At 35.0% G+C, this 9295-nt stretch overlaps 1 long non-coding RNA gene across 1 annotated transcript; it reads left to right on the top strand.

The window, feature by feature from the left end:
- Window positions 1-2915: 2915 nt before the first annotated feature.
- On the top strand, window positions 2916-7445 carry LOC114272311 (uncharacterized). Its single transcript, XR_014350770.1, has 6 exons — window positions 2916-3019; window positions 3109-3176; window positions 5026-5456; window positions 5531-5637; window positions 7012-7105; window positions 7238-7445. It is a non-coding gene; the product is annotated as an uncharacterized LOC114272311 (long non-coding RNA).
- Window positions 7446-9295: the final 1850 nt, after the last annotated feature.

The raw sequence follows: 9295 nt of genomic DNA, 5'->3' as shown, positions 1-9295 counted from the left end.
TTTAAATATGCTCTTAATGTATCAAATATGAGTCGCGCTCAAATTACTTGTTGTGTCCAACTCATTTGTGATGTCTCCGGGATAGTAGATTAAAACATGGGTGTGTCCAACTCATTTGTGATGTCTCCGAGATAGCAGATTAAAACATGGGTGTTGAAAGGTAGAGGATTCTGAAGATGAAGACAAAAATATACTACACTTTTCAACTAGTATGGACCCCAAAATGCACCTGATTTTCGACTAGTGATGTCTTCGAAAAGAATTTACACATTATTCAATTCAAAATGTTGTAGGTGGCATTTTTGTTGGGTATTAACATCATTAGAAGTGTTATGTTAATTCCATTGTAAAACTTAAACTATATGTCATGAAAATGTTATTCAATATGTTGCATGTGTTTTCATTTTCAATCTGCAACTGTTTTAACTTGTTACCTATATGCTAAATTTGTGCAATCTGCAGTGCTTGCTAGTGAAAGGATGGAAGGGAACAAGATGGAGTTTTCCCCGTGGGAAAAAGAACAAAGATGAGGAAGACCATGCATGTGCTGTTAGAGAAGTAAATATTCTTGTTTCTTATGGAATTCTTAGTTGTTCTCATATTTATAGTAATTAACAATTCGTATTGAACACTAAGGAGAACTTTTTTTCCTTTCTCTTGACATTCTTTATTCTTTAGCTTTAGGCCAGAAACAGAAAGAGTTCAACTTAATTAATTAATCGATGTAGAAACTTATTCCATTAATATAAAATTGAACAAAATGTCGGAGAGGGCATAATTTTCTTTTTAATTATTATTTATATATGAAATGTGCTGTTGCTGATGCCGGTTTTGAAATCCTCCATGTTTCCTAAACGCCTGTGGAAGAGATGAAAGGGTAATATGCTTGATTTGCTGATTCATCATTTCTACAGTGCATCAAGCTTACCTAATAGGTTGTCCATGGGATGCATACTATTAATCAAACAAAATAGCTGTCAGCCTTGAAACTAGAGCACCTTTCTTGAACCTTGAATAAATATTCTTCAATTAAGGCTTCTTTTTTGGGCGGGTGCTGAGTGCTGACTGATCAATTTGGATCCCCATGAAGGGGTCTCCATCTCTAATAACAAAATGAAACTGATAGTTCCACTCATTGTAAACGACTGTATGACTGCTTTGGATTGCTCACATTGCTCTTCTTGGATCTACAATCTTGAGCTGAGCTAACAGTCACCTCATTGAAATTCAACTTAACATGCCATGATGATTCTTTCTCACTAGCTATCTGGCTTCTTTTTACTCTCCACTGTTACTTTTTCTTCTCTATTACTAAGAAATGAATCTCCAGAACGTTTTCCCCCCCGAAACCCTTGATAAAATCTTCAGAGTCTGGACCTCCTTTTAGATACTTTTAAAATTGTGCTCTTCTACTTACCAAGCAATAGTTAAACCATTCCCTTTTGCCCCTGCAAAGAAAGCCATTCCGAAGGTGTCTTAACTTTTCTACCACTTGAAGTTGGAATGGTGAGTTTGCATTTCATGTAAGTTGGTTACAAAATTACAATAATGTTCCTTATCGAGGCTTGCAATGACCTAGTCAATGCCTTTTAGGCTTCTCTTTGATCAAGTAGTTGGGGGTGGAATTGGATTTGGGGCCTTTTAGTAACCATTGCTTGTGGTTTTGATTTGGAATTCCATCATAAATCTGAGAATTGTATTCTAGATATAATGACGATACATAAATCCCAATGAATAGATTTAACTCACCGATTCTTCGATTGATAATTGGACTGCTGTGTAGTAATGGAAAAAGAAAAAGAAAAAGAAAGGTGTCATTGCCACTAGAAGGATTGTAACTATAGGCACTGCCACCAACACTCATGCTGCCATGGGTGTTACAATTTTTACAATTTACTTACCACCACCCTCACTCCCATTAATGTTGCCATCACCACTGCCAACATTCCAACCATGACCAGCATCATGCATTTCTTGACATCCCTAGTACTGCCATTGCCCGCTCAACCACTACCTCCAGCAGCACCATCACCATTTTTCCATCACTATTACCCCAAATAACTGCTTCAATATGCCACACTAACTGTCTTCTGCCACCAACATTGTTTTCCTTCACCTCTAGTTCAATGCTATCTCATTTTTTACATCTCATTTGGAACACTACCATTCACCTTTCATCATTTGAATTTTCAATTTCTGTTTTAAATTAAATCTTAAAATCCATTTTCAAACTGAAATGAGTACTTAACTGCACTTAAGAACCAAAGCCCAACCATAATTTCCTAATGAAAAAAAACCTACTAAAAAAAATGGATTTACAAATTTAGATTCTGATGCTGCATTCTAACTTCTCTCTTTTGACGTAGGTCCTTGAGGGAATAGGTTTTGATGTTTCAAAATTCCTAAATAAAGATGACGATATTGAGATGATATTTGGACAACAGAGGGTGCGGCTCTACATAATTGCTGGTGTGAAAGACGATACCGCCTTTGCCCCACTTACTAAAAAAGAGATCAGTGTATGTTGCCTCTCCTCATCTAAAACTGTCCAGATTGTGAAAAAGATCACTTCTGTTGTATGTCTAGGGTCATTGAACTGAGTCCTTATCTTGTTTGTTTCTTGTTTGTAGTTCTAATATTAATAATTTGCTTCTAAAGTAAAAGAATTAAAAAGTCCCCTGTATATTTTCTATACATAGAGAGATCTAAATATATACACATAAACATTTGATATGTGTAACTAACAGTTTGGGAATGGATGACAATGAAGGAGAAGAATAAGCTGACTGTAATAACTGAATGGTTGGTTGAATGTTTTGTCCAGTCAAAAGATGATGAAGCAGGTTTAAATAGAGAAACTTTATAACAATGTCTTTGTGATGTTGGAAATGTGCCTTCTTGTATGCTGTTTGCAGGAAATTGCATGGTAGCGGCATGATGAGATTCAACCTGCAAATGAGGATGTGATATCTCGTGGGACCACTGGCCTCAAGCTCTATATGGTTGCTCCTTTCTTGGTGTAAGTGTTGTGGCACTTACGTCTATAAAGTATCCGCACAGGTTTTTCTTTCTTGGCCAGTTTGTATAAGATCCAATGTCTTCTTGCAGATCTTTGAAAGCTTGGATTTTAGCACATAAGCCCCCAGTAGCACCAAAATCTGATTTGCCTTTGAAAGGTTTGTCATTTCCTTTTCTCTTAAATGGAAATGCTGACACTTTCTGTTTCCTAATTATTCTAGGTGTCTCAGTTACTAGTTAATGCTATAAGAGTACACAAAAAATGAAAGCAAAGAAACTGGTAGTTTTTCTGTTTTCTTATTTTTCACTATAGCAACTACTTCAGTTTATCTTGTTAATAGAATTTAGGCTGTGTTTGGCGGTTGAACAATAACCAAGAGGAGCTACGTGGCATGTGGACAATTTTGAATTTAATTTTTTTAGGGAAGAGTTGTGTTTGGGTAGAAATTGTTATCATAATTTGGACTTGAGCTTGGCTGATGCCTTTGTGTTCTAGGTGAAGCATATTCACATGAGCTTCGATTCCAAACTTCGTAGGGAATTAATAAAAAAACTAGAATTATGCTACCTGCAAGTGGTTTAATGGTGGTCTAAGGTTATGATAAGCTTGTAATTTTGAAGCTAGGATGAAAGATGGTAGGGTTATTGATGGAATCATTTTGAAATAACTAAAGCTTTTAAAGTGTGAGGTGTGCTTGAATTAAAAGTTTATATGGTGGCATGTCGTGTCGGACACCGACACAACACGACACTCATGAGAAACTTCTTGACCTTTGCCAGAAACACCTCCAAACATGTTCTACTATTTTTTAAAATATTTTAGACAACATGCTTTAAGCACTTGGGGAACATGTGCATATCGCTTAGACACATGAAATACATTACAAGTTTTGAATAAAATAACTTGGAATTCAATGATAAAAGACTAACAATGCATTAGCAATCTTTAATTTAGTTTAATGCTTAATTTAAAATTTACTACTAAAGCTTTATCTCCATTGATTTTGATAGGAAAAGAATATTTAGAAAATATATATATATAGAGAGAGGTAACAGAAATAAAAAGAAATGAAGTTAAAAGAAAGGAACGAACAAAAGAGGCAAAGAGTTTATATGTCGGTAAGTATACTTTGTCAAAAAGTACATGGATGCCGGTAAATATATTTTTGTGCAAGCATATATGTCAGTATTTTCCTATCTAGTGACCTAAAAAATGCTTACTTTCCCTTTCATGGTATAAAAAATAGCCCACCCTATGGCCTAAAAAATTCATTTCCTTGGCAAGTGCCTCAAAAAAAAATAGTCCGAGGATAATGCACGTGTTTGGTTTTCCAAGAGACCTAAAAATTCAGCACATAAAAAACAACACTGGATATACACAATTTTAAATTTTACTAACTATTTTAGGCTATCGTTGTGAAAGTCCAAAACTTAGGCAAAGCCTTAGACAACTCAATAAAATTTTGCAAGTTATTAAATAAAGCATTTTGTTTGGGCTTGAGATAAAATGTTAAACAAAAGTCTGGATGCCTTTTTGACTGTACTAAATCTACAATTTTCTCTTCACAAATAAATGGCAAGTTCCTGCGTCATACTAACGTATAAATTGGTTATTAACTTCATTTTAATTTCTCAATGCAATATGGTCGAAGGAGTCACGCTAAGCTTTATAACAGTGGTCTTTGAAGGCTATAAAATTAGCCTAGATAAAAATAAATTAAAATTTGAGCATGAAATATGGTTGAATTGATTTCAGTCTGGACTTTTTTTTTTACCGACTTGAATGTGCAGCCAACCCATTGTGTTCTCTTATAACTGAATAGAATTTGAGGTTAGATAAAAAAAGTTAGGTCAGTTGCGTATATTGTTATCTCTTACACAGCACAAGTGCATACCTTTTTTAATGCTTATTTTTCTCAGATTTTACTTTTCTTTCTTTGGTTAATTTAGTGACTTATTTCCTCTTTCTTTGGTTAATTTAATGACTTCTTTCCTCTTTCTTTGTAGTCTGATAAAATAAATCTGGACATCCAAAGGGTTGTTGGGTATCGCCAATGGTGTAATAAACTTTGGAATGCTGTGCAATTTGCCATGAGCAAACTTGGAGATAATTACACCCCTCCAACAAATGTGGTTCCAGATATCATGCCATTTAACTGCTAGTGGATTCTCTCCGTGTTGAACAAGGCCATATAAAAAACTGTGACATCACTGGACTCGTATGAATTTTCTGATGCTGCTACTGCAATATATTCATGGTGGCAGTTCCAGTTGCGTGATGTGTTTATTGAAGCCGTCAAGCCCTACTTTGCCAGTGATGCTCAAGCATTTGCTTCTAAAAGGAGTTATGCACAAGACACCTTGTCGGTGTGTCTGGAATAACTAATTGGATGATGGGTTCTATTGCTGTTTGTTTTGGTTGTTTATCATTTATAATGGTAATAAGCTGTCTTAATACTGGAAAGTAACATCAATTAATACTGCTCCTCAACCTTTGTTCTATTGTTTGCAGTGCTGGACAAATGAGAAAGTAGAGTATGAGATGGATATGGTTGAGTCAGCCGTGAAATCACTCAGGTCACTCAGGGCGTTGATGCCTGCAAAAGAAAGGCATGAAAGGTAAATGTTTAAATGATATGTTTTTTTGTTTTTCATTTTATTGTAATAGAATTTTTATTTTTGGGTTATTTATTTATTTTTTTTCACTCATGAAAAGCATCTAAGCTTTAGTTGTTTATTCTTTTTTTATTCCTCATATTTTAGGCCAGGGAAATATTCTAATGTTTATTTTAAGAAATACCTATTTGCTATGTATACAGTTCCATTTCTGATTATACTACTTCTGTGTAAGCCCAAATTCCTTTCCTTGGATTGTAATGACAATGTTTAAATAGTGAATAAAAAAATAAATCGTTACGTAGGAGTGAGATTTTTTGAATTGTTACCAACAAATACTTTGGAAATAACATGTAGTTGCCTTTTCATAAAGAATATTCTATGAGGAAACATGAAGACTGGTTAATACTTGGTAATGGGACATGTCCTATATAGAATTTTGGTCATGGAACATTCTGCGAGGAGACATTGATGAGAATGTTCATTATTATTGTTTATATTGATAGTGCTGGTTAGAATTTGATTTGAATTTTTTCGAATTTGAGTGGTCATATGTTGTAGTAGTGACTGACCTTCCAGCATGATTGAAATGTGTTAAACAAAGATGTTGGTGGCCCATCTGAGAAGTTCTGGGGTTTACTTACTCTCCTTACTTGGTGGCCCATCTCAAAAATTAGATTCCATTAAACTTTGAGTCAGAGAGCTAGTATTAGCTTTTTGCTAAAAGAAAATTTCTCTGAAGAGATTTTCCTCTTTAATGTGTTTTCAAAATTCCTCCCCTGGGAGTATTATACAGATCCTTATTCACTTCTTTTCTTGAAAAAGCACTCTCCGGTTGGCCAACTGACCTGTTGGTTAGCTAATTTAGCCTGTCTGCATGTTCAATTTTCAATTGCTTTCAATTTGTCTCTTGTAGTATCATTATCACTATTTCTACATTTAAATGCAATCCATATGAAAGAGACGGGAAAAGAGATCTTCGAAATTTCTACAACCATTATTGCATATTCCCCTTAAGTTGCATCAAATTGATTTTGTTTGTGGATACTTCACATTTCTGTGCCAAAAAACAGAGCTTCTACTCCCTGTGCAATCCCTGTTAAGCACTTCAGCCAATATCTGAAATCCAAATATTTTCCAATAACTGATTTTGGAACCTGATCATTTTGTTTTCTTTTGAGCCAAACTTGTGTCTTCATCCTGTGCTTAATTGAGTGGATGGAGACAGTGGCAGGATGTGCTGCATTGCACTATATAGTTTACCAACTTAATACAATGCACAAGAATCTTATAAGTTGCTCACTAGATGTAATGTTAATTCACTTGCCCCCTCTCAGCTGCTGCATTCTAATTTGATGTGTTCATACTGTTTTGTAGAGCGTGATGAGTTACGTGAAGACATTGAACAGCTGTGTATGCAGCAAGCTGGTCCTGGTTACCTTGCTGTGGCTACTCGAATGCATTTTCAGAGGTATATTATTTATCTCAAGTCCATCAGATGAAGTTGTTATCATTAATATTTTTTCTGGTAGGTATGCGTTGGCATTATCTTTTCAAATTGGAAATAAGAATGCATTGTGAATTTATCCCCCCCCCCCATTAGGACAGCTGGCTTGAAAAAGAAGTGAGCAGGAGATTGAGAGCTTGAAAAAGAAGTTAACTGCTTGCACTAGAGAGAAGTTAAATCTCCAAGAGGAGCTTTCGGAAGCTTACCGTATCAAAGTGAGGCTCCTTACCTTTTTTCACTTTGTTATTTTTTATTTTTATAAGCACTTGCATAGTCCTACTGCCAACAATCTTACATGTTTCCTATTTTGTCTCAAGGCCAGTTGGCTGATTTACATGCTGCAGAGGTATCAAAGGTATCGCTCTCTTTCTCTCTCTACATCCAGCACATGTGTTCACATTGGAGGTGTTGGCAGGAAGTTAACTTATGAATTATTCACTAATGGAATGGTAGCTATCCTACTAGTCTTAGGTTTTTGGGCAAAGAATGCCTACTGGTTTATTCTTTTAGATTGCATACTGATTGAAGTGATGAAACACTATGCCAATGACGTTTCCCACTTTCTGGAGGGTTTCTTTGTTCCATTATTTTTGTAAGATAAGATGGTCTTGTTTTTGCATGAAAACTAATGATTGGCTTGTAAAGTCTAAATTAACAGTGGTATGGTTCATTGTTTTCAGTAGGGACAGAGAAAGGCATCCAATAGGGATATTTTTCAGGGTAGGTTGGCCATCATAATATTGATCCTTGTAATCTGATTCCATTTATTTATTTTTTCCTTTTCAGAATATGGAAGCAGAGAAGCAGGTTAAATTTTTCCAAGGTTGTGTTGCTTCTGCATTTGCTGAACGAGATCATTCAATAATGGAGGTTACTACTTTTTCCCCTCTTAAAGTTTCTATGTTCTGCTTGGTGCACAGGAGAAGGTTGGGGTTTAATGCCAAATTTTTTTTTTTTACATATTTAGCAAAGAAAGCACATTTATTTGATGGTATACACCTGGTAAACTTAGAACAACAGAAGAACACATCTGACAATCCATCAACTAACAACAGTAGCTGAAATGTTGAAGGTGATTGCTCACATCCGTGGGTTTTAGTCTCAACTCAAAGGAGTTGGGGATAGAAGGAAATAAATAATATCTAACATCTGGTGAGTGATTGTGTTCATCAATAGAGGTTAGTTTTAATTCACGTAGTTGGGAATACCGTGCGTGTAACTAAAAGCAGAAGGTGGCCGACTATAAATTGGTCTTTTTATGTGGGTTTCTATAATTTTTAAAAGGGACCACTTAGGCCACATTAAGTAACATTCATATAATTATATGGGCTTATAAGAAGTGGGTAGCATTTCTAAATTTAGATAGTAATCGTCTACGAAGCATGGACACGACCTCATTAAGTAACATTCAGTAACATTAAGTAGGCCACATTAAGTAACATTCATAGTAATCGTCTACGAAGCCATTGACCTCGACCTCCATCCAATCGACTTCAACCACCGTAAGCCTCTCTCTCTCTCTCTCTCTCTCTCTCTCTCTCTCTCTCTCTCTTGCCTTCCCTCTCGCTCGCGTCTCTCGCTCTCTCTCTCTTGCTCTCGCTGATTAATATGTATAATATATATATATATATATATATGTATGTATTTATTTAATATTAATAAAAAAGACATCTTATATAGAAACACATTTATTTAAAAATATTATAATTAAATAAAATAATTAACTTGTATTATATGAAGAGCTAATATTGAACGAGTTTTTAACGAATTGATATTGAACGAGTTTTTTTGGGAATATGAATTTGCTTGTCTATGTATGAATATCCCACAATCTTGTTCAAATTCTTTTCTATATTTGTCATACTTGTATTAGGTTGCCATGTTTTTTTGTTTACCGTGTGTTATTTATTGTGGTATGCTAATTCTTTCAGATATCCAGTGACGAAGCTGTAGAAACAGTGCAACAAATGATTCATTTCTGTGATATCAGAACCATTGTTTGTGATTAATTCAAAACATAATGATCATTGTTATAGCATCATTTTATTAATCAAAATGGAGTTTTTGAATTTCTTAAATGAGTTGTAAAAAACCCAACCATGGTTTGGAAGCCATGGCCATACAACTTTGTGGAAAAAAAGAAGAAGGTGGTTT

This window comes from Camellia sinensis, chromosome 14, assembly GCF_055761805.1.
Source record: "Camellia sinensis isolate YWXY chromosome 14, ASM5576180v1, whole genome shotgun sequence".
Lineage (NCBI taxonomy): Eukaryota > Viridiplantae > Streptophyta > Magnoliopsida > Ericales > Theaceae > Camellia > Camellia sinensis.
The sequence above is the reverse complement of the archived record's forward strand: the minus strand, read 5'-3'. Positions and strand labels throughout refer to the sequence as shown.